This window comes from Phodopus roborovskii, unplaced genomic scaffold, assembly GCF_943737965.1.
Source record: "Phodopus roborovskii unplaced genomic scaffold, PHOROB, whole genome shotgun sequence".
Taxonomy (NCBI): domain Eukaryota; kingdom Metazoa; phylum Chordata; class Mammalia; order Rodentia; family Cricetidae; genus Phodopus; species Phodopus roborovskii.
In genome coordinates, this window is record NW_026126659.1 from 40373 (window position 1) to 66959 (window position 26587).

Below are 26587 nucleotides of genomic sequence, written 5' to 3' on the forward strand. Positions count from 1 at the left end.
GGTGGGTCCAACTCAAAGCCCTGGATCTGGGTCTGGGTAGTTGCTGGGTTGGTCAGCTTGCCAGCTCTCCTCTGTCCTAAACAGATGGCTGAGCTCTCCAGCATTGCCCTGGCTAGTTCATCCCTTGCAGTGATGAGCAAGGGGTGGGGCCAGTTCTCTTGGTTTCACACCCCCCCCCCCCTCAGGGGGGCATCTCTAACTTTCTGCCCAGGTGAGGTGCAGGGGCACTCTCCAGAGTGCTGAAGTTGGAGAGGGGCAGGGACAGCTTTCCCTGCTCTTATGCCCTCAGACTTTTAAGTCCTGCAATTACACTTCCTATGGCATACCGGCATTCCTAGGAGGGCATTTCAGCAGGGGTTTAGATGCTACATGGCTACCCACCTGCCTCTTCACCAGCCTACAGAGATTTCCCCTTGGCTTGTGGTCTAGTGAGCTACATGTCTGAGGCTATCTTGGGAGCTGCAGTGAAAGCCAGAAAGAGGATATGAGACAGAAGGTCATGCTGGGATGCAGGAAGCAGAGGAGACAAAGGGGAGACATACTGACATGCAGCTGCATGTATCTACAAATATCAGGTGAAGATGCATCAACTGGAACTACAGACCAGAGCCACTTACATGCTTCTCCTCAGATAATCTCTTCAGCCCTTACAATATAATGCATAAGCCAGACCAGTTATCCTTATTTATCTTGGCTCATAGGCCTAAGCATTGTTTATACCAAATTTTAACCTTTTCTTGAGAGAGCTAATTTGTCTTGTCAATCTAGCCTTCCCTTTATCTTGTCCCACTCCTTCCCTCCTTGGTTCAGGTCCTTTCCATGCTTCATTGTGACTTCAACCAGTACACTGCTTCCCTACCGACAGACTCTCCCTCTTAAACCAGCTTTTAGAAGGCTGCTACAGTGTTCTTCTTTACTCTGAAACTTTTCAGTGTGGCTTTAAAAACATTTCTGTTATCTAATCTTTGTTAGCTACTTGGACGTCATCTTTCAAACATCCATCCTGCTCTCTCCGTAAAACCAACCATTAATAACCATCATAAAAAAAAATCATTCTCCAGCTAGCTCTTTTAATATCCTGAATCCAGAGCACAGCAGTTGGGTTCTGATGCTTTGCATCTTCTCAGAGGCTCCTTGAATGCAGTTGAAAAAAGAAAATTAATCTATGAAGAGTGTATAAATCAATGGCTTTTGCAAAGTTGCAAGTTGTGCAACTACTACCGCAATCTAATTTTGGAATGCTTTCTTCTCATTTGAAAGAGGCTGTCCCCACTCACCCCACCTCATTCCAGTCCTTAGCAGCCACCCAGATACTTTCTCTAAATATGTGTGTTCTGGACGTTTCATACAAGTGGGATCATACAGTGTTTGCTCTTTTGTATCTGTCTTCTTTAACTCAGCACAACATATTCAAAGTTCACCCAATCTAAAATATGGATAAGAACCACATTTTTTTTTTCACCAGTTAAGAGATATTGAGGTTGATTCCTGTTTCTCCACAGCCTCATCAACATCTGATGTTGCCTCCTGTCTTTTGATTACAGATGTCTTCATGGGTATGAAGTCTTTCATTGCTTTTGCTCTGCATTTCTCTTATGATGTTGAACATATTGGCATATACTTAAATTGGCATTTCTATGTTTTCTTTGGAGAAATATCAACACCTTTTGTCCAATTTTAAGGTAGATTATCTTTTAATTTTTATATTACAGGAATTCTTTAAGTATTTTGGCCAGCAGTCCTTCTTAGAGATATGACCTGTTTTCTTGCATTCTTCATTTTCAAGAAAGCTACTTGCTTTCTTGAAGGCTCTGTAGCACAAAAGGTTTCAATTTGATTGGAGACCAAATTACGAATTTCTTTTGTTGTATTTACAGAGACAGCTGACCCGAGCTAGTAGGAGCTCATAGACTCTGAACTGACAGCTACGGAACCTACATGGGACCCAACGAGGTCCTCTGAATGTGGGTGAGAGTTATGTGGGTTGATCTGTTGGAGGGGTCCCTGGCAGTGGGACCAGGACCTATCCCCTGTTTGTGAACTAGCTTTTTGGAACCCATTCCCTGTGGTGGGATGCCTTGCTGAGCCTTGATACATGGGGGGGGGGGGGGGGCTTTGTCTTCCCCTCCACTTGGCATGCCAGACTTTGTTGACTCCCCAAGGAAGGCTTCATTCAAGGTCATGACAATCTAATCCCAGTTTTTTCACTAAGGGTTTTATAGTTTTTGGTAATTTTAGCACATTTGCCTAGTCAAATAATCAATTTTAAGTTAGTTTTTAATATAAAATATGTCTTAATTTTTAGTGGATGCTACTTAAAGCAGATGTGGATGTTTTTTAAAAGACAGATCTCTGTAGCACAGGCTAGCCTGGGAATCACTATGCAATCCAGGATGAGCCTTTTGATCCTCCTTTAACTCTTTCTACAATGTGATAACTTACTGTTCCCTATAGACATTCAATAAAGATACTTATTGAATGATTTGTGCAAGTATTTGTATTAGTGAGCCATTATATGTGATCAGTAGAAATCATAACAGTAGATTATGACAGAACTACAATCCAGGAACTTCGGGTAGATTTATCATTCATACTTAGAGAACTAGACATGACTAAAACTAGTTTAGACTGAGCCGTTCATAGGAACACTGCTGCTTAACCTGTCCTAATCACTAACCTCTGCCTTAAACACACATGAAAGAATACACACACACACACACACACACACACACACACACACACACACTACACAGGAACACACAGAAACACACAGGAACACACAGGTACACATACATACAGAGGAATATACACACACATGCGCGTGCACCCACACCCCCCCACAGAATCCCCAAGGTGTACAAGGCTCCGAGTTTAACTCCTAGCACTGGAAATAGCAGCAGCAGCAACAACAATAAAACCCCTGAGTTTCCAAACAGCTGATTGTAGAATCAACAAATAAGAGAAAGTAAAGTAATAACATTCTAGAGTTTCATGTATTTTCTAGTATTTCATGTATTTTACAAAACTTAAATGCAACTTTCTGCTTTAAATAGAAAATATCAATGCAGGCATTTCTTTTGGATAACACACTCATAGTACTTAAATATATGGCCAATATTTTCACTTCAGTTAGTTAAGCAAGAGATTGGTTTTCTCTGCATCTCTTCATTTGCCTGTTCGTAATGTTTCTTTGATATCCTGCAGCACTGAGCTCATCATCTCAACTGATTCCTGAGCAGTATGAATGAAACGCTGCAGCAGAGGTTCCATCCCCAAATGAAATTATTCTTTTGTGACTTCATCATGTGCTATCAAATCATAGAGACATTGCTTGGTTCTCCAAGATCAGCATTCTAGGGACAACTGTCCCTTGAGGCCATTCTCTGATATGATAGAAATATTTAATGTACCCCCAGTCCCATAGGCCAGGTCAGTAGGATATTTGAACACCAAAGGTCAGAAGGGGGCAAGAATCAGATCCTTCAAATGCACACCAACCTTAGAACTGATGGAGAAAGGATAGAGGAGTGGGAGGGACCAGTGCTTCGGGTCCAGGCATATGAGTCTGACAGGGCAGGTCTGTCCTAACCCACATCAGCCAAACTCTTATCTCTCCAGATGGCTAGAGAGATGCTCAGGAGAAAGCCTAGGGATGAACTCATCCTCAATACAGTGTTCAAAATCCACCCCATCTTCCTCCTCCCACTAGAGCTCTGCTGGCAGGAAAATGTCCAAAGGATGTACATTCTAAGATCTGCAATGGATACCTGAGACTGTGGCCAGCAGATCCCTTTTTCATACTCCTGACATTTTAATTGATAAAATTCAGCACAGATGGATAACAGCAATGATAAATAATACTAAAACAGAACAATTATAAACTACACTATAACAAAACTGCCAGCATTGTTACTCTTGGACTTAGAAACGTTTATCAAATAGAGGCCACTTGAACATAAGGTTTCATCTGATAACCTAGACCATAGCTAAGTGGATAATGGATGGGTAGTATATATAGTGTGAATACCCTTCACAAAGAGACGATGGCATACTGGCAGGACAGTGAGATTTTTAGCATTGTTACTCACCACTGTAAGAAATTTAGCATTTATGAGTTATTTTTGAAAATCTCTAATGTTTCCAGATTATAGTTACCTGCAGGTATTTAAAACTATTGAAAGTGAAAATGGTGTAACTTATTTGTTTTTCCCTTGATAGACCATTTGTCTTTTAAATGTATTTTCATTAATTCTTTGAGAATTTCATATGTGCATATATGCATTTTGATTGCATTTATCCCCATCTCTCTATTCCCTCACAACTTCATTCTCTCTCTCTCTCTCTCTCTCTCTCTCTCTTCCCTCCCTCCCTCCCTCCCTCCCTGTGTGTGTGTGTGTGTGTATGTGTGTGAGAATAAATAACCCACTGAGTGCTGTCTGTGTTGCTCATGTGGCCCCTGAGAGGTCAACTATGCTCTATCAAATGTTCCCACATGTGCAAGCATGTCATTCACATCACCTCTGCAGTGTTTTTCTGTTTTTTTTTTTTTTTTTTTTTTGTCTCCACTCATTGAAGTCCTATGTTTGGCATAAGCCAATGCCAACATCCTTGGGTACATTCCAATGGTCTACCCGATCCTGTATGTTCTCTATCTTCCTTTTTTTTTTTTTTTAAGATTTACTTTTATTTATATGTATAAATGTCAGCCTGTGTGGATCCATTTGCACCGTGTGAGTGTGTGTGTGTGTGTGTGTGTGTGTGTGTGTGTGTGTGTAGGAGTGACCAGAAAAGGACATTGGATCCTTGCAACAAGAGTTACAGTGTGTTGAGTCACTGTGTGGGTGCTGGAAACAGAACCTAGGTCCACTACAAGAGTAGTAAGTGTTTTTAATGGATGTGGTGCCATCTCTATTGCTTCTCCCATATGCTCTTTGTTAGGATACAAGAACAAATCTTATACCTCTATTCCATTAATGGTAGACATAGTGCCACCAATGTCACTTAATGCTTAAAATATGTTTGTTTTAATCTATACCAGCACCTATGTTAGTAATGGTAGGAATCATTCATATGGAACACTTATTGCAGGTCAGACAAACTTGAAAGGAAAAGTATCAGCTCAGGACCCCCAAGGCCAAGTTCTCAGGACAAAGGAGATTTACTTGCCCAGAGGGACAGAGGGCAGGAAATAAGAGACAAAGACAGAGGACAAGGGAAAAGGGAAAGGGAAAAAGAAGGTGAAAGGGACAAGGGTATTTAGCCCAAGGGGACAAAGGACTGCCTTTGGATAGGAGGCCCATAGGAAAATGGAAATTTATAAGGTACAAGGGGAAATCCCAAGTTAGGATGAGGTGTTTAGGTATAATTGGGCATGTTAATTATCAATATGTGGTAACTGAACCTTGGTGGTCAGCCTCAGTAGGAGGAAGTGACCAAATAAGGGGAAAGACCTTGGGGTCCAGCTTTAGGTATGAAATCCAATGGCTTTAGTAAGGCAGAGGGAATGGGAAAGAAGGGCAAAGCCTGCCAGAGCAATGCTTGCCAGGCCACAGCATGTCACTAGACTTCTAAAAACAATCCTACAAGGAACAACATGATTCCAGTTCTTTAGAATTTCAGATAAATCAATCTGAATGAGGCCACAAATGAAATGTGGAACTTGCCTATGCCCTAGGCTGGCTCTACAGTTCATGTTCACAGTGGCCGTCCACACTGCCTCCCCAAACACGAAGTGTGAGCAGCAAGAACAGGAAATCAGTGGCTGCTGTGCTCCGACCTCTGTGACCATATTCATTTGTCCAGGCCAAATACTACTGATAGTGCATCCATCTTTCATATCATGGAAGATGGGACCTCAGGCAGAGTCTTGGGCCTTTACCTAAGCATTTGTCATTTGCCTTGCACTCAGTCAATTCACCTAGCTGCTGGATGACCATAGACGAACACACTTCTCTTTTGGGAATGGAAACAGTGACTATTTTAGATAACAGTGCAAGCCTGGATACTACTTTAGGATGGATTTAAAGTAGGATTAAGCATCCATCATTTATTTTTTTTCAGGAATTTATTTTATATAATCAAAGAAATTTTTAAAAGCTTGTTGTTTTTTATTTTAATTACATTATGTATTTATTTTGTGTGTATGTGTATAGATCAGAAGAAAGCTTGTAGGAGTCAGTTTTCTTCTACTATGCATCAAATTCAGGCTGTCAGGTTTAGAGGCAGGTGGTACTTTTTACCCACTGAGCCACCTCACTGCCCCCATCATACTATTTTGAAATTTCTGCAATGGAAATGCATCATTGATGTCCCCGTGGGACACTGTGTGTTTCACAAATTCTTCACTTTATGGACAACTCTGACTTCATGTACCTTCTGTCAAAGAGTAAGAGCTGCAAAATTGGTGCAGCTTAACGCAGCCCAGCCTTTCACTTTACAATTGGAAATCGTCAGGAAGATTCATGAGTTAGCATTTTCATTACTTGTTTACTCCATAGGTCGTGAAAGGGGATTTAAAGATATATAACAAGAGAATAGAAAATAGAATAGGGCTTTTGAAGTAGCTGAACTTAACCACAGATGTGGTTGTGGGTATCAAAGTGGCCAAAGTAGTAGAAAATGGTTACATAATCAAAGAAGCTACTAAGATACGTCAGATTAATTATTATAAGAAAATCACTGAGTTCCCATTTTTGGTAGAGAACAACATGCTTCAATCCACAAATTCTAAGAAGGTGAGTAGCTAGTTTGCAGCCTGATTTCTTTGTACCTGCCAAAGTAGTTTAACATTGCATGTGGGAAAGATTGTTTAAAATGAGCCCCCATTCTCATTTCTTAACAAATCTCTTTCCTTAGAAATGGCTGTTCTGTAGTTCACTTTACTTCACGATAGCCTTGTCCAGCTCGTTAGCACTCCCCACACACTCGTGTCTCAGGAAATAACTTCGCAGCTATAGGTGACCATCCTCATTGGTTGGATCACTATTTGAAGAATTCACCAAGCTTGGGAAAATGCATCTGTAGTGAAATCAACTAGAACCAAACTGGAGGCTTCCTGTGTTAATGAGAAATTGCCTAGTGCTGGAAGGTGTTAGGCAGGGTGTTGGAAGAGGAGAATCATCAACAATTTAACCAACAGTGGGCCTGGTGTGCTACTATACGGTTTTATAGACAAGCCCAGTGTTGTAACAATGGCATGACTGTCCTGGGGGTAACCCACTGCTTCCAGAATGAATCTAAGGCCCACTTCCATGAGAGGTAACTGTAATGGCAGTCAAACGCTGATGGCCAAAGAGGTCACAGGGAGACTACAATTGATGCTTTACTAAATAGACATGTTGTTAAATGACTTCCTAAATATTAATGTTTCTAGCCATAGACTAGCACAATCTTAGCCTTAATCACAGAAGCCTCACTGGCTTATAACCCAACCAGGTGCTGAGAATAAGGGATTCTCAACCTTAAAATGGAACATCCATATCACTCACTTTTAGGCCTGGGGAGCAGTGGACAGACTATAAGACCCGGAGGAAGGGGAAGAGCACTATAACTTGTCTCCTGGATATGACATGCCTTTGCATCATGAACACACAGAAGCTCTGACCACTTGCAGAAGACATGAAACCAAGGGGCAGCTATCTGGGAAGAAGGATGCCAGCAGGAGTGGGTAAGAGTGGTTATAATCATAATACAGAGTAGACAAGTTAGAAACTGCCCCAAATGAATAACTATTAAACTGTTTAACATGTACAGACTCTTTCTTCCCCCTCCCCTCCCTCCACATTTCCCCTCTTTGATTTGAGATTGGATCTTGCTACTATATAGCTTAGACTGTTTCTAAGTCTCCATCCTCCTGCCTCAGCTTCTGACAAAAAAAAAAAAAAAAAAAAAAAAAAAAAAAAGATTACACTTGTGTGCACTACAGCCACGTAATACGAGACTTCTTTTCGTTCCTATTCTCTAAATACTATACTGTGACAGCTATTTCTATAACACTTATGCTATAGTAGAGATGTTAAGTAACCTAGAGATGATCCAAGACACATGTGAAAACCTGTCTGGGTTCTGTGTAAACACTGCACCGTTTTATACGGGACACCTGGACAGCCATGGATTTTGATGTTCAGTGGCATCCTGAACCCTGTCTCCCATGGGCTATACTAGTGTTCACTGCCTTTGCACAGTGCCACTGCTACACAAGGAGAGTCAAATAAAAGGACAGAAAGGTTGTGTGCTCTTGGCTTCTACCTCACCCCCTTTGACTGGCAGGAACCTGCAAAATAAAGGTTTATTTCAAATATGAACACATACTGGGGAGATACTTGATTTATTTTGAGGGAAGTTCTAGGGGAGTTTATTCTCATTTTGTTTTGTTCCGAAGATTTCAAACAAGTCAGATGCTGGCCCGAGTATCTCTGCTGAGCACTTCTGGGGAATCTTCAAAGCTCTGCCCTGCCCCGTCAGCACCTAAGCAGGTTTAAACACCATCTTCATCTGACTTTACCTGTTACTTCTCCTTACTCTGCCTGCACCATTTCCAAAAGGATGTTGCCAGTTTTTAGGCATCTGAATGAATCTGGATAAGGACATTTGACAACCAGCGTGGGGCCAGGGTGGCATAACCTTCAAAGGCCCAGTTCTGCACTTTCTTTCCTCCAGCTAGGCTCTGCTTCCTAAAGGCACTGCAGGTCCCAAGTTAACACAACAGGCTTGGGGAGGGGGCAGCATTCAATGCAGGATCTTGGAGGAACACGTCAGATTCAAATGCTAACAGTTTCATGCCAAGGACTCTTTGTTTTTTTATCATTATGTTTTCCTTTCAAAATAACCAGTAGAAACAGGTTATCAGCACATTTCATATAGCCATACTTTCTGATAGGACCAAGCATTTGTACATACAGTTTCTAGGACAGACGTTACATTATCAGAACGGAGAGGACCGGACTGTCTGCTCTCTAACACTTTTCAAGCTATACTCTAGCTCTCCAGCTCTGTACCCCAAATGTTCTGACTATGTCCTCTCCTGAGAGGGGTGTGCATTGTCAGGGTGGAGAGTCACTGCAAGTAAATTGCTGCTGATGACAAAGTGTTATGCTTGTGAGCTAGTAGGTGAACCAAAATGAAAACAAAATAAAAGTTGACAACCACTGTTGCCCAGGGCAACAGATCACATTTGGCAGGATGTGGGTTTTAGGGCAACATGCTTTGTTGTTTATTTCTAGTTATTTTTCTGTCCCTGCTACCTTTAGGCAGAACACATAAAATGTAAGGTATGGAAGAAAAGGGTGGAGAGGAAGCATGAAAAGAAAATAAATTTGAGGTTGTTTTTGCTGCTAGAGTGCTAACAGAACACTTAGGATTTAAAACGGGGTGCATACCTTTAATTTCAACACTTGGAGGCAGAGGCTGGTGGATCTGAGTTTGAGCCCAGCTTGGTTGACAGAATTGTTTCAGGATAGCCAAGGCTATGTAGAGAAACCCTGTCTTGAAAAAAGGAAATAAACAAACAAAACCACAAACAACAACAACAACAACAAAACCACTTGGGATTTAAGTATAAATTCAAATCAGGTGCTAGGGATAAACCACTCTTTCCTTCCCTTTCCTTTAGTGACTTCAGAATTCACCCAAATACCTGCATTCCCCTGCATTTATCTCAAGTTGCCCTGTCCAGTTCCACAGACACCGGCCCTACTACTTAGCACTTGAGCTGTGGATGAGCCCAGAAGTGCTATACACACAAAACCCCAATGGAGCTGGGAAACTTTGAAAAAGAAGTCAAGCACTAATAATTTTACTCTTGCCTAAATTTGCTATACTTTTAAGTAATTAACATCCGTTAGATGATATTTTTTGGATTTTTTCATCAAATAACAGTTATGTTTGTTAATTTTTTATGGCTTCTAGGAAATTCAAAGTTTCTAGAATGTGTGGTATACATTCTATTTTATGGGTAGTTCTGGCCTAGAGTGGTCAGGATTACCTCAGCCTTTGACTCAAATATGGTTGGACATGAAGACACATCACATGAGTATGGTCTGAATATTACTCATAGCTGCTCAATTTCCTTCCCCACTACATTTTATGACCCAGATCTGTGACACTGTGCTTTATGTCTGAGGCAGCCTCCTTCCACTGGGCCACCTGGACATATCTTTATCCTTCAAAACACACCTAGGCCATCAACACACACTGCCTCCTCCATCATTATTGTCTTTACTGTATGAGTTTTGCAACTATCAGTGCACATTCTACATTGTCATGTGTTTATTTGTAGGCCATATCTTCCCACTGGAGTCTTTTGGGCTTGAGGGACCACATCTATACCTTTCCCACTGGTTGGCCCTCAATAGATAAAAAGAGTTGAAATAAAGCCAGGAGGTGATGGTGCATGCCTTTAATCCCAGCACTCAGGAGGCAGAGGTAGGGGAATCTCGGTGAGTTCCAAGATAGCCAAGGCAATGCAGAGAAACACTGCCTCACAAAACCAAAACCAAATCAGACCAAACCAAACAGAACAAAAAAAAAAAAAAAAAAAAAAAAAAAAACTGAAATAGGGAGAAAGATCAAAGTTTCAACTATATTTCATTGAAGAAAATTTCATCTAACTATGTTGGGTACCAGTCCCAGCTCCATACACTGACTTTGTGGATATGATCACTTGGGATTTCCACCTGTTTGTCCAGTTGTCACTACACTGAGCTTCCTTTACCATCACAGCCTACACGACTTCATTTCTGCTTGTTGTTTACAATAAGAGAAATAAAAGCCACAAGATCCTAAGCACATGAAGAAAATAAGTCTCAGCTTGCTAACTGGCATTGTTTATGGAACTGAATCAAGAGAGCAATAAACTACGGGGCTATGCGAACTCCTGGAATCCAGTTGCAGAGAGGGAGGAGTGATGAGAAAAGGGGTCAAGACCAGGCTGGAGAAACCCACAGAATCAGCTGACCTGAACAAGGGGGAGCTCACAGACCCCAGTCTGATAGCTGGGGAATCAGCATAGGACCGAAGCAGGACCCCTGAATGTGGGTGTCATTTGGAGGTTTGGACAGTCTTTGGGCCTCTGGCAGTGGAACCAGTTTTTATCCCTAGTGCATGAATGAATGTGCTTTGGGAGCTCATTCCCTATGGAGGGATACTCTCTCAGCCTAGATACACAGGGGAGGGCCTAGGTCCTGCCCCAAATGATGTGACAAACTTTGATGATTCCCCCATCAGAGGATTCACTCTTCCTGGGGAGTGAATAGGGGATGGGATCTGGGGGGGAGGTGTTGTTGGGGGGATTGGAAGGGTAGGAGGGAGAGGGAACTGGGATTGGTATGTAAAATAAGATTGTTTTTAATTTAAATAGAAGTTAATAATAAAAAAGATGGTAAAGGTGGTCCAGTCCTTCCCAAGGAAGTCACTATCCTAAGATGAAAACAACACTGTACTCCACGCTTAGCTGGTTCCTCGACCTAACCTCCAGCTGTGACTGTTAACATCTAGATAAGTGGTCTGTTAACAGCACAAACACAGTTGTCATAGATAAACTCAGTCAGAAAAGCAGTCGTGAAAATACGTGAAATATGTGAGTAACTCTGTGGAATCTCTTTCATCCTGTCCCGTCCACACAATTTGTCCTTTTGAGATGACAATCTAAGAATCAAAGACTACATGTTTTGCTGTGGAGACCACAGCAACCTCTGTGAAAGGGTCATTGGATCCCTGAGAGGTCATGACCCACCCACAGGCTAAGAACCCCGGTCAATGTCAATGTGGCCAATGGCTTTGTATCAGCATTTCACCAGTCTTATCACATTACAATTACACACCTTGATACCTGATACCAAGCTAAGTAAAATGTGAGTTATCTTAGACTCCACTAACAAAACTACTTCCTGACTTTCAGCTTTTAAATACCTTGCCTTTATTTATCCCTGATATTTTTAGTAGCTTCTAGGGGATCCTTGATTTGAAATCTAACTGCATAGGGAGAATGAATCCTTTTATTCCAAATCTGGCTTTAGATTTTGAAAACAGAAACTCACCTCTGGGCACAAAAATCTCTGTGTTGGGGAAAGGCCTCATCCTGCCTTCCAGGGAACCATATTGCCATGCAGCAGTTGTAGAAGCCCTACACAGCACAGTGTCTGTATTACTGACTGACAGTGTATGTATGAATACAGGGATCTTCCATGTTAATGCCTTCCTTTCACACTTGTTAAAGATAATTTGGGTTGTCTTGACTATCCCAGAAGTGGAAAACAGTGCTGATTACCAGTATTCTTAAATTTGCTAGATTAGGATGGTTTAAGTGTTTGGGATTCCCAAAAGTCTTGTCTTATGTCCCATTTCTTAAATGGTATAATCTTATATACATTTCAGAGGCTCTTTAATTATCATTTTTAATTTGGAATGGGAATAATAAACAGTATTTCCTTAGCTTTGTATTTGACAAGCAGGTGTATTATGGTTACCACTTGGTCCTTCATGTTCATCCCCCAAACGATATTTGGGGTCACCTTTTCCCTTATTGCCCACCACAGCTGATGGCAACTCACATTCCAATCATTTAGGCCAAAATGTTTCAAGGACACTCTTGGTGTTTACTTCTCTTATACTTCACACCCACTGTAAGGAATGATGGACAAGATCAAGTATTGACTGCATCTTCTCTCTCTAGGAGAAGGGCATTGGGATGCAGAAGAGGTAGGGACTTGTTAGTCTGATTCCAAAGTTCTGTCCTGAGGAATGGAAGGACACTGTTTGACAGGAAAGAAAGGAGCAAAAGTGTCTTAGGGGAGAGTCTGGGGGGCAGGGGGCAGGGGGGCAGGGGGCAGGGGGGCAGATGGATCACAGGTCTCCCTTGCATGAGTTTAAAAGGACTGTTATTTTGGTTTTGGGTTTTTGTTTTGTTTTGGTTTGGTTTGGTTTTGGGTAAGGATCTCAAATTGAGCAATGTCAGAGGCAGGACTTTAGCTCAACCCCCATTTTAATTCTAGGGTAAGTTTTATAAGTTTTCTTTTATAGTACATTTTCTCCTTTCAACCTTGACAGAAGACTAGGGTGATAGAGAATGTGAAATTTTAGAGGACTTTTAAGTAATTTGAAACATTTTGGGAGCTAGAGGATGTGGATTCTGAATTGTTATCTGATTATAGCGAGGATGGCATGCCAAATCAGGGAATACGTTTTGTAATTAATATCTGGGCACTCTTTTATTGTAGTAGGAAATGCTTCAACCATACAAAGAAGGTATCAATGATAATTAAGGGATTTCTCTATTTCTTGATAGGGGCCATATGGGAGAAGGCTATCTGCCAGTTCATGGGCTGGCAGTGAGCCTGGAATTTGGTGAGAGGGAAACTGAGGAGGTTTGATGTTGGGGTACTGTTTTTAGGGGCAAATATCACAAGGTTTTGCCAAGGCTTTATGGAGCTGTCAATCTCAGGATGAAACAAGGGGTGTATGTCTGAAAGAACATGGGTGGCAGGGTAGGAGTTGGGGACGATGATAGGCAAAAAGAGATCGAGAGGGTGGATGAAGGTCTGGGTGTGTGAGCTATTTCTTGGGCTGGTTTATCAGGATATATTGTTCAGAGAGAGAGAAAGTACTATTGTTATGCACTATTAGTCTTTTTCATAGGTTATTGCTGTTTTGGAAGAAAAACAGGGCAACATTCAAGGGTCCTGGGCAAGGAAGGCATTGATGATTGGGGTCCCCCTTTGGATGAAGAAGCCTCCTTCCCTCCAAATTAGAGTATGCAAGTGAATTATGTCATTTGCATATTTTGATTCTGACTATATCTTAACAGAAAGATCTTTAGCCAATGTTAGGGTGCATTTAGGAATAGTGAATTAATTTAGTTTGTTGGGAAATGGGTTAGAGGTTTTGCTTTGATGAGGGTGCATGTTGTGGGAGTTAGGGAGGCCCTGGATGATGGCATAACTGGGGGTATAGGAGGTGATTTGGGGAGCTCCTATATAGAAACCATTCTGGGGTTGGGGGTGGTCTGTGAGTGAGATAACTGTAATGTGCAGGGAGGGATGAGAGAAAGACAGTATCTGTGTGTAAATGTGGGGGTAGTTGAGGCACAGTGGCAGTATGGGTTGGAAGGACAGTGGCAGAGATGAGGGTAGGGCAGGGTTCAAGGATAGAGTCAAGAAGCTAGGCATGGAAGGCTTGGACCTAGGAGGATGATAAAGTGAGGAAAGCTTGGTGTCTGAGATATGTGCTCAAAAGATATGGATACGTAGTTAATAGATCATGTGAAGAAATTTTGCTAGTTTCTGGAATGATGAGGGCAGCAACAGTCAAGATGTGTAGACTGGGTGGCCATCCCTTTGTAACAAGATCTAGTTGTTTAGAAAGATATGCCACAGGATTGTAGGTATCTCTTGCTCATTGGCAGAACCTGGCCCTGATGAGCATGTACGACGGGCTTGGAAGGATTGGGTAGTGATAAGATGGATGCTTTAGCTAAGGCCTGTTTGAGTGCTTGATGGAATTTGAGGAGAGAACAAGGAGAGGCTCTTCTGAAGAGCCTCTAGCAGCCTCATATAGGAGTTCAATGAGGATGAAGTTGGGCTTCCAGATTCATAACAAGTTGAAAAGACCTAACAGGCATCATATCAACCTCTTGGTGGCTGGTATGAGATAGTTCAAGGGGATAGGTTTATGTCAACTTGACATAAGCTATAGTAATTTGAGAGGAGGGAACCTCTATTAAGAAAATGCTTCCATAAGATCAGGCTGTAGGAAAGCCTGTAAGACATTTTTTTTTGTTATTAGTGCACTGTGAGTGGGGCCATCCTTAAGCTGGTGGTTCTATGTTCTATTATAATAAAACAGGCTAAGCAAGCCATGAGGAGCAAGCCAGTAAGCAGCATTCCTCTATGGCCTCTGTATCAGCTCCTGCCTCCAGTTACTGCCCTGCTTGAGATCCTGTGCTGACCTCCTTTGATGATGAACTGTGAGCCAAATAAACCCATTCTTCCTTACGTTGCTTTACTCATGGTTTTTCATGACAGCAATAGTAGCCCTAAATGGGACATATGGCCAGGGGAAATTGATAGGGCCTGATGTGAAAGGGAAAGGCTTAGGCAGCTCTAGATAAGCTGGCATATTTGGACCTAAGAGACAGGATACCTCAAGTAATAAGGTGTTGAGGAGAGTAACAGAATAATATACTATTATTCATATCCATTACATATATACACATACACCATTATATATAATATATGCATATGTGAATATTTAATCATCTTTCGTATACATGAAAATTTTCATAATAAAAATTTCATAATAAAAACAAATGGAAAATATCCAGTCACAGCTTACTTCTGGTGTTACTTTTATTTCTCTTTAGTCTAACAGGATGTCATTACCTGGGCATAAATCTTCTAGCCACAGTGTGAGAACATAATTCCCAAGTAATTAAACACTTATCTCCTTCCCAGCAGACAGACATATCTCTGATGAGTCTGAGATATAAGACTTCCAATAGAGTTAGAGAAAAGATTAGACTTACTACTTTGTTGATTTAGTCAAGCCAGAAGGCCACCATGAGGAATTTGGATAAAATAAAGATAAGAATGAAAATGCAATTAGGAAGGAGTTACTTTTCAAAAGATAAAGGTAATAACTTTAAAGCTGAAGATGATATCTCTCTTGTCTTCCATCAATAACAAAGCAACTTTGTCATTGTTTGTTTGTTCTGTCTGGCTGTCTTTTATTCATCCTCCTACCTCGCTCTGGTCTACTGTAGGGACCTGCTATGTGGTCACACAGAACACAACTTTAGTCACATGTAGAATTATCTCTGTCTGGTCTTCTCCCCACGTCAAGGCTATAAGCTCAGTGAGGACTCATCTTTTGATGGGAGATGTCATTCTGTTAATATGTTTCTCATACTGGTTAATGAATAAAGCACTGTTGGCCAATAGGAAAGCAAGATAGGCAGGACTACGAGACAAGGAGGATTCGAGGTAGTAGTAAGGAGGGGTCAACATTGAGAGAATGGAGAGAGCAGAACACCAACCGCACTCTCAAGTAAGATGAGACCATGTGGAAATACTTAGATTAATAGGAATGGGTTAATATGTAAGACAGAGCTAGTGGATAAGAAACTAGTACCTGGCCAACAGCATTATATTAAATACAGCGTCTCTGTGTGTTATTTGGGGCTGGTGCCGCGGTGAGTCCAGACAGGTGGGAAAACTTACTCATTACAATCTTTTTCCTTATCTGAGCCCTGGTGCTTGATGTAGGGTGTTGTTATCAAACTTTCCCAGGTAAGTATCAGCTCTGCGTTTTACTCTTTATGTACATTTCTTGACCTCTCTGCACTTTCAATTCATCAGTGACAAAGAGGAGTTACACTACAAGTCCAGATGTACAGATTAACAAATTGAGTTGTAGTTCAGCTATCTCAGTGTCTGGTACGCCACACAAGTTGAGCATCCTTAACTCTGAAAACCTCAAATCCAATATCTTCCAAAATCTGAAACATTTGGGAGCATGAACATGAAGTCACAAACAGCAAACTCCACAGCTGACTACACACGTGACAGTTCAGAGTCAAAATACAGGCATGGGGGCTGGAGAGATGGCGCAGAGGTTAAGAGCACTGGCTGTCCTTCTAGAAAGCCCAGGTTCAATTCCCAGCACCCACATGGACATTCATGGCTGTAACTCTACTTTCAGGGTACCCAATACTCTCATACAGATATACATGCAGGCAAAATACCAATGCACATAAATAAAAAAAATTAAAAATGAGATTTAAAAACATATAAGCATACAACACAGAATTTATTTAGCCTTCCTAAGGGGATAAATACCTGTTAACTGAAATATATACATAAACTCTTTCATTGCATAAAGTACCACCTAACTACGTGTATAAAGTGTATGAAACAAATGATTTCATGATCATAATTGATCCTCATGATATCTCATGTATATGCAAACATGCTATCCCCCACCCCCATATGAATCTAAAATATGAAACTTCTGGACTCAAGAACTTAGATAATGAAACAATAAGTTCAATAAGCACAATAAGTATTATGTACTACCACCACACGGTGATTGAAAAGGAACCCAAGTTGCAATAAGAGGAAGGAAATAGGTCTCATAATACAGTTCTTAGTGATTCAGTTTCATAGTCAACGCTCAGGATATGTGTGGAAACAGAGTCCTGAACTGAAGGTACAGTGTCTGTACTGAGAAGTCTGATAGCCTGGTGTGGTGTTTTATCTCCCCTCCTGCCTAGATTGGGACTGATGAGCAACTGGGTCTTGGGGCTTGAGACATTTTGCTCATGCCCCTGAGAAGTGGAACTGATTTAGCTAGCATGTTTTGAACTTTAACTCTGGTGACAAAATTTGGCTAGCAAGTGGGGATGCAGTGGTGGCACTATCCTCAGGCCCTACCCTGCTACATGCAGTACAATGCAGGCTCTTGAACTGGGAGGTGGCGTTGTACTTTAGTGCTTCTTCCCTCTCTTCCCTAGAGAAATGTACTGTTTTTCCAGATGCAAAATTGCCTCTGAAAGCCATGTCTCCAGGTAATTATAACTATGCTTCAACATATAAACATCACTGTACAACCAGTATCCCCATCAAATACCTTTAAATTTTAAAATTAGTATTTATTTTATATCTGAGGTCATATGATGCTTGAACTCTAAGAGACTTGTCATTTGGGATGAGATAATTGGTAAAAAAAAAAAAAGATACATTTTCATACTGAAAATGTCAATCAAGCTAATAATAAAAATTATAACACCTTAAGGCTTGATCTAACCTCATGTGACATGTCTCAGTCCACATACAGACCTACCACACAGATCTATTCAGCATCTCCAAGGTAGAGACAAGGCATGCAACAACTTAGCTGTAATATATAATTTTTCTCACACACAAAATTATCCAAAACACTGCATAAAATTACCTTCCAGTTATGTTATAATGAAACAAAATGTTTCATTTTTGCCTTATTTTAATTCTATTTTTGAAAGTTCCTAAGGTCACTCACGCATGATGTTCTGTAATATTATGGTTTGATAGACTATAGAACACAAACTGAATTTATTCTAAAAAAAAAAAAAAACCCTGCAGATTCATTAAGAGGATTGCTCATCAAAATAGATAAAATGAAGTAAAAAAAGGACTAGAAATAAGTATAAATAAAGAAAAACAACCTCAATCTATGAGAAATCAAAGTAGCAAAACACAAATGTTCAGGACAATAAACTGTATAAATTGCTCACCATGTAATATTGAAATATCTAGAACTTTTTATCTATCTATGACATAAGGTGACACTATAGTGGAGAATTGGTACACATTCTCAGAATACAAAACTTCAGAGAAAACAGTGGGTGCTACAGAGCCTAGTAAGCATTATGTGTAATTAACTACACATTTCAAAGTTACATTTCTTGAAAAATAGTGACTCTGGACTTTTGAAATGCAATAGAATGGAATGTTGGCAACTCACACAGAGACCAGAAATTGCTTTGCTTTTTAGTGGTATTTCTCAGAAACCAAAACCATCAACAGTGTTTTGTTTCAGCTCTATCAGTCTGCTAGCATACCCTCCTGCTCCCTCTGGTATTGAACACAGGACTTCATACAGCATGTGCTCCACAGCCCAGCTGCCCCCTCCCCAACCCCCTTCACGCACTGTTGTCTCCACTCTCACTACTTCAGATCCAGTACGGTCTGGTTTAACAGTGCAATTAAGTCCATCCCTGACAACCCGAGTCTATCTACCAAGTAGCAGAAAAGTCACAGGTGTTTGTAAGCACTCTGAAATTAAGTACTAATGGTTTGAAGATGACCTTACATTTCCGCAGATCTTTGAGCAGACGGGAAACACCACCTGGAGGGACATTTCAGGGCTCTCCTTATCTCCTGCTCTCTTGCTAGCCAGCATTCCTCTCAAGGACCAAGCTTCTGTGTGAGGCCCACAAGGCAAAACTCCTGGTTTGGACTAAAGGCCAAGGTTTCCTTTCTAAAGTTTCAGTTTGGGGTCCCAGATTTTAAAAACTCTAGCACTGTCCTTGTCGTGCCCACCCCCCACCCCTTATTTGGAAAATCCACCCACCCTTTCTTCTCTGCATTACTTTCCACTTTCATTCTTTTTCACAAAAAAACTTTTGATTCGAGATGCTGAGTGGCACATGTCACTCTTCATCACGGTGTGAAATACATTCCCGTGGGGAAAAAGAAGAGGCACACGTGGTGAGTGGGGGTGGGAGGGCTGCGCCGGGGTTCTCGGGGATACAAGGGCATTTTATCTTTCATGATTTAAAATATTTTCTGCATCTTGACTCCAAACTAAGGAAACCCGTGTCTGGTATTCAAACTCATCCTCACCACATTTCACAAAGAAAGGGAGACTATTTGAGAGGGAAAGATCATTTCCAGAATCATAGTTTCTTAAAGTTTTAAATGAAGTCCACTAACTCTCAAAGGTCTCAGACTAGCGATTAACGATGCAGGGCCTTAAAATGCTTCCGGGGATGTCTCAGCTCAGGGGGTCCCAAGCCTAAGACAGGCAGCATTTCTTAAGCAGGAAATAGAGTGAGACAGAACGCAGGGGGAGAGAGCAGGGAGCCTCAGGTCTGGCACAGGTCAAGTGCCAGGGGTGCGCCCCGATCTGGAGCCTCCAGGTTGCACAGGGAGCCCAGGTTCACGTGGCCGATGCGTGGACCTGTGCGGCTCGGGTCCCCTCCCACCGGACACGAAGCATGGCGGCCCGAATGCCTCGAGATGCTGCGCGCGAGGTTGGGGTGTCGCTTACCTTGACGGCTGGGGTGAGGGGGCTGCGCCCAGAAGCGCGGGGCTGAGCTGAGCTACACCAGGTGGCCCCAAGAAGCTCTGAAGTGCACTGGGCTGAGCTGAGCTGAAAAGCGCGGTTGTGGCCCCTGGGCTGCGCGGGCCTGGAGGGGAGGACGTGGGCTCGGGGAGGAAGTGCTGTGAGTCCTGCCCCCTCCCCGCGCAGACTCGCGGCTTTGCACTGAGGTGCTTGTAGAGCCCCAGGGAGCTGACGACCTCAAAGCCCCGCCTCTGGAGCTCCGCAAGTTTGGCAAGTTTGGGCCGCTTTGCCTAGCCCCTATCTCCCACCTTGAAGGAAACACTTCCCTCCCTAAGGTTAGGGAAAGCCGCTTCGTTTCTCATCCATGTGGAGGTCTATGTGTTCTCTGTAAGATAAGGACTAAGATTAAGGCCCAGATGCTCATCTGAGGGTTTAATTACTGAAGTCTCAGGCTAGCTGAGACACTCCCTACAGGAGAGTTCACGGGCTGATAACACCTACAGGCAGTTAGGGCCCTGACACATCAACCTCCCCCTTGTATTTACAACTTTGAGACTTTAGAGGAACAGATGTGAAGAAGGAACCGTTCACCTCAAAAGTTCCCCTTTCTGCCCTGTGAAACCTTCAAGCCCCCTGAGCTTCTGCGCAGTCTCCAACCCCCCTCCCCCCACTACGGTCCTTCATTGTTCTAGTGAAAGGACGCTGCTACTGTTAAGGTCCGTCTCCTGTATCCTTTTTCACATCGCGTGGATCAATCCTGATCCAGTAAATTCCACCGAAGGTAAAGGGGCCAGCTTATTTTGCAATAGCCTTCTGTGTCTTTACTGCAGCCCGTGCTGCACTTCCTCTATCCAGCCTTTGCACCGTACTTCCCCGGATCAGCTCCGCAGGGTAGGGGGGGAGTGGCCCCACCTCCCTTGTTGAAGGTGGAGGAAGGGCTCAGCAGGGGTCGGTTCTCAGCCATCTCAGGCTACTCCTCTGGTACAAAAGGGCTGGTCCTCCGAGGTTTTTTATTTTATTTTTTAGACAGGATGTCATTGTGTCACACTGGGTGTCCTAGAACTTGCAATGTCCATCAGGCTGGCTTCAAACACACAAGAGGTCCTCCTGCCTCTGCCTCCTGGATACTGGGATTAAAGGCTGTGCCACTATGCTGGGATTCTGGTTTTTGTTCCTTTTGGTTTTGTTTGTCTATAGTTTATATAACAGGATTGACTGGTACTCACTTCTGAAACAAAGTGTTTGGGGAGATTCGAAAGTACAGACACTAAAATCAGTTATGATTTTAAATGGTGATTGAATTAATCTCTCTTCCTCTACATGGCTGTGTCTTTAAGGGCTTGCTGCTGTAGGGCAATGTGGTAGAGACATGAAGACATAAATTAGACACATATATTTATTTCACATAAATTAATTTCCTGGATTCAATAGGAAGCTGTATACTGCTTATCTAAGGACAATGTAAATAGCAGTGTTGAAAACAACCGCTGCTTTGCTAGATGGCACACTCTACTTGGCAGAAAACAAGTCAATATACTTATTTAACATGCTGAGGAAGGGGTTTTGAGAAATTAAAAGGTAAAAGATAGAGTGTAATGGTTGTGCTGGTAGGGTTTCTATGCTAATTGGGGTCATGGAAAAAGATCTACCTTATAACTGACACTTGAGTCAGACCTAAATGACAGGAAAGATCCAGTGATGTTAGTTTTACATGAGACTATTTCTAAGGGATGACACCTCTGATAATCTTGAGCTAGGACAGGCTTTCAGTTATGTAAAAACAGTGAGGAAATAGTATGACTTGGGTGGGTGGGTGACGACAGAAAGGAGCCGAGATTGGAGAGGAAAAGATGGCCAGATGAGGTATCACTTTGCAGGTTGTCATAGAGATCGATAAGAAGGAGATGGGAAGCCTTCAGAAGGAGCAGAAAGCAAAAACAAGCAACAGAATGGAGAGTGATTTTCTGAAAGGGGAAAAATGGTCAGATAGTTCTTTTTTTGGCAATGATAAGGTAAGGACCAGTCATTCAGAAGCTGGAAAAGCATTCCAAGAAAAGGTCAGTGGAATGTGTTGAGTCAAGAACAGAAGGTTTGGAAGGTGTCAGGGCTGTGTGAAAGAGGCCTGCAGTGGTAGAGGATGAGGAGGACAAAAGTGTGAGCAGGAGCCAGATCAAGCAGGATCTTGTGGTCCTTGCAGAGATCTTTGGGCTGTACTGTAATTGCAATGGACAGTTAGTAGAAGGGATTTAGCAACCAGGTTTGGCTTATGCTAGAAGCCATCATATAGACCAGTGAGTTGTTGGAAAAACAATTGAATGGGAGGAAGAAGAGAGAGATGGAAGAGAGGGAGGGAGGAGGGAGAGAGAAGAGTATGAATGGATTTAAACTAATTTTCACCCTTAGTGGTTTGTGGCAACGGTTCATATGAAATGGTTGACTCATATGAAATGAGCTGGACCCAGCTCAAGTCTATAATCCCAGCACGTGGGGAGGTTGTAAGCTCAAGAGTAGCCTGAAGTACATAAGATTTTACCACATAAGAAAAATAAGGGGCTGGAGAGATGGCTCAGTGGTTAAGAACACTAGCTGGGGCCAGCGAGCACCTCATCTCAGAGATCTGGATCGCCTGTGCTGGCGGAGCTGTCACCATGCCTCTGGCCAGAGATCTATTACACCTTTCCTTGGAAGAGGAAAAGAAGAAACATAAGAAGAAATGGTTGGTTCAGAGCCCAAATTCTTATTTCATGGATGTGTAATGTCCAGGTTGCTACAAGATTACTACAGTTTTCAGCCATGCTCAGGCAGTGGTCCTTTGTGTAGGTTGTTCAACGGTGCTGTGCCAGCCCACAGGAGGAAAAGCCAGGCTCACAGAAGGCTGTTCTTTTAGAAGAAAGCAACACTAATCATCTATACATGTTCCTGAGTTTGCGTTTTTTCACAGAAAGCCTTATCAAGTTCAGTGACTCTACCAAGGCAATGTAACTATGTTTGATTTTATAAAGTATACAGTGATGATCTCCTATTTTGGTGCCAGTTTTTCAATAAAGTTTTAATTATGGGAAAAAACAAAAACAAACAAACAAACAAACAAAACAAAACAAACAAACAAACAAAAACACCCACTAGCTGGTCTTCCACAGGTCTTGAGTTCAATTTCCAGCAACCACATGATGGCTCACAACCATCTGTAATGAGATCTGGTGCCCTCTTCTGGCCTGCATGGATACATGCAGACAGAACACTATAATAAATACAACTTAAAAAAAGAAAAATAAATATTAACATTAAAACAATGGTAGCTTATTTGAATAGTACCCTAACAGCAGGAATTGTGATTTGCTGATGGGCTCAGTGCAGGGATGGGAGAATGTCAGGGTTTAAGAAACTGTGATGGGAATCACCAGTGGTCTGGGACTTGGCCAGAGGCTAGTCTATACAAAATGGTCAGTAGGAACCACTCAAGTCAGTCAAGCCAATATTTGTCTTCAAATCCTAGGAACAGTGAAAATCTGTTAAATAAGACTCAAAGCTTCACATTGAAGGATTGTGTTCTAGAAAGAAAACACTCATATGGGAACTGCTAACATGAAGAAAAGAATGGACACTGGAATATTTCCAAGAACGTTCAGAAAGAAATTATAATGGCTTTGTTTGTTTGGTAGCCACGGAAACACAAATAAATGGATGTATCAGGAAGATATTTACAGGCTCTGTTGGCAGGAGTCTATGATAACTGGACATGAGCATAGTGAGGGGGAGGGAATGGTAAGGCTGGATCCCAAGCAGATACTCCTGTTACCATGGTTGACAGTCACAAGGTGAGGAAATCTGGAGAGGACTCTTTGGTCACCAGAAAGTAATGAGATTTATTTTGAGCAGGTCAAGTTTGGTAAGTCTTTGGCACAATTATGTGGAGACATGTCTGTATCAAAGAAGAAAAGCTATTGGTACACGGAACATGTACAAATCTCAAAAATGCTGAAAGGGATCATACTATAAAATAGAAAACATTGTGTGATATTATGTGATCATATACAATTCTTAAGACTCAATCTCATTGTGTAAAGAATGGGGGGACAGGAAGGGATATGGAGGGGCTAGGTGTGGTGAACTTGTGCTCAGTGATGGCTTTGGTGGATGTGTGTATAGCAGACCTGAGCAAATCACACATTTGGAATATGTGCAGCTTCCTGTGTGTCATTTGTACCTCAGTGTGCTTGTGAAAATTTATTTTCTTTTTGTTTCCTCTTCTTCCTCCTCCTCTTTTCTATTTATTTATTTATTTGGTAGTGCCAGGGACTAAACTCAGGGCCTTACACTGCGTACCCTACCACTGAGCTACACCCCTGCTTCAAGAGTTAGTACGAACCTTGGACACTCCTCCTTAGTTCACTTAGTCTAACTTCCCATTGCCCCATTCTTTCTTCTCTTGCGCTCTCTCTTTGCTTTTCATTCTTTCTTTTCCTTCCATTCCAATCTTTGCTTAGATTGAAAAAGGAATCTTTTTGAGATGGAAAATTCTGTATAAACCATTTCTGACCCAGGAAAACTTCCAATTTTAAAATTTGCCATCAAGGCTGTGAGTATGTCCTAGTGTAGTCAATTGACCAAGCAGAAGTTCTAAGACTTTCCAAGCATGATGGCACTAACCCGTAATCCCAGTATCCAGGAGACTGAAACACAAGGATTAGGAGTCCAAGGCTAGCTTGGATTACCTAGCGAAACTCTGCCTCAAAACTAAACAAACAACAAAAAGAAACCTTCATCGTAAAAGCCAAATGAACAATTTCTAGTTCAGTTTTACAGCCTATGAGTCCAGTAAAAGGATGAAACAATTCATCACTGGATTTTAAATTAGAACCATATGAAATAGTTCTCTCCTTTTAAATTGTAATTTGTTTTTCCCTAAGACAAAAAAAAAAATTGTCATTCTCTTCTGGCACTACTCTTACATTATTCAATGAAATGGTATTTGATAGGATCATTGCCACTAACAGTTTTCTGTTATTTCAGCTTTCTTCTTATCGCAATTCTAAGATAATTTTCATTGTCATATAAAGGGAATTTTGTCTGAATTTTAGTTAGGCCCTGATTCATGTTGACATGATGGTTTCCCATTTGAATTTCAAGGTGTGATTCTCAATGAATCTCTGTGGTCAGGGCTACAAAGTCCCCTGCCCCCTCCCCAAGACATCCACATAGGTTAAAGCTTCCAGCACTTTATCTGCTACATTATGGGCACACAGACAGGTGACTGTACTGTCCAGATGTGGAGCATGGAGGACATTGCCCCCTCCAGGGAAGCTGGATGGGAATCAGGGTACTTGTCCTCCTGGGTGACAGTCTAATCTCTGTAGTCTCAGCCAATGAGCTAGGCAAAACTACCAGGTCCTTCTTCTGCTCCTTTTCTCTTGGTTCTTTCTTTCATTCAAGCTTTATCTAATGCAAGGCTGAAAACAGAGGTGGGAAAAATGAATTCTTCTCAGTTGCGTAGGATTTCAGATATCTTTTCTATATTTTATATCACTCACACCCATTGTTTTCTTCTTCTGTAACACAGAATCTTGAGTAATGTGTTCACTTAGAAGGATGTCTAATCCAGACTCTGTCATGGCCATGGTAATTATTTTGGTCCATGAGAGTTAAGTGAATGGATCATTTGGGAACAGTAGAATGGCTCCTTTCTGCTGCTAGAAATGTAGATCCAGTTAATGCTCTCTCACACCAAGAGGTGACCCTGAGTATATATAAGGAGATATTGGAGCAGCAGACTAGGGGGAAGCCTGGGTGTTTGAGAGCTCCGCAAATGAGCAGTTTTACAGCTTAAGGCTGTTTTCTTTGAGACAGTCTATAAGGGAATAACCCTTGTGTAATTAAGTTCCTAATGTCATATTTCTGTCATACATAGACAAAAATACTTCCCATCTTGCCCATGGAACTCAGTTTCAGAGTTTTTCATGTTTAAAAAACAAGAACTTGGGTTGGGAGGTGGGTGGCTCAGGGGGTGAACCACTTGCTGTGCAGGCCTGAGGACTAGATTTCAGATTCCCCAGAACTCACATAAAGCAGGATGCAATAACACATGTTCACAATCCCAGCATGCCTGCGGTGATGTGGGAAACATAGACAGGAAAGCCCGGTGTAGGCAGCGGTGAGCAACAAGGGATCCTGCCTCAAGCAAGATGGCAGGGGAGAATTGACACCCAAAGTTGTCCACTGACCTACAAATGTTCTGTGATACTTCCTGCGCTCACATAGGAACACACAAGCACATCTCAGGGAGGAAATGGGGAGAGAGAGAGAGAGAGAGAGAGAGAGAGAGAGAGAGAGAGAGAGAGAATCACACACAGAGAAGAGAGTCATAGAACGAGACAGAGAACTCAACTTCTCTGCCTTCCTGTAAAAGCCTTACCCTGCATTCCCCAATGCTCACAGTGAGCTATCTGCACTGAGCAGTGGTATAAATCAGGAAAGAGTCTCCAAACATGAGGAAGTATGTGTGGAGGAAGAAAGATTTTCTTTAATTCTGGCAATGACTAATCTAATGTCCCCTTCATGCACACTGTCGTCCACAGCCTAGTCTAGCCAGTCACATTTTGTTTTAGGTATATTTTTATTGGTCTGTGGTAGTCAGTGTTTCTTTGCTGGGACAAAATGCCTGAGAAAATTCATTTACAGGATCAAAGGGTTATTTTGACTTGTGATTCCAGAGAGCCAAGGTCATGGTCACTTGGATTTGTTGTCTCTAGCTTGCAGTGTAGTACTGCATGGC

General features: G+C 42.0%; 1 protein-coding gene across 1 annotated transcript in view; it reads right to left on the reverse strand.

The window, feature by feature from the left end:
• LOC127214108 (amyloid beta A4 precursor protein-binding family B member 1-interacting protein-like) overlaps nt 1-19962 on the reverse strand; it is a 53127-nt gene extending 33165 nt beyond the window's left edge. Inside the window, exon 1 of the mRNA XM_051174439.1 lies at nt 19801-19962. The gene's annotated coding sequence lies outside the window, so the exon portion shown is untranslated. The remainder of the gene's footprint in view (nt 1-19800) is intronic.
• Nucleotides 19963-26587: the final 6625 nt, after the last annotated feature.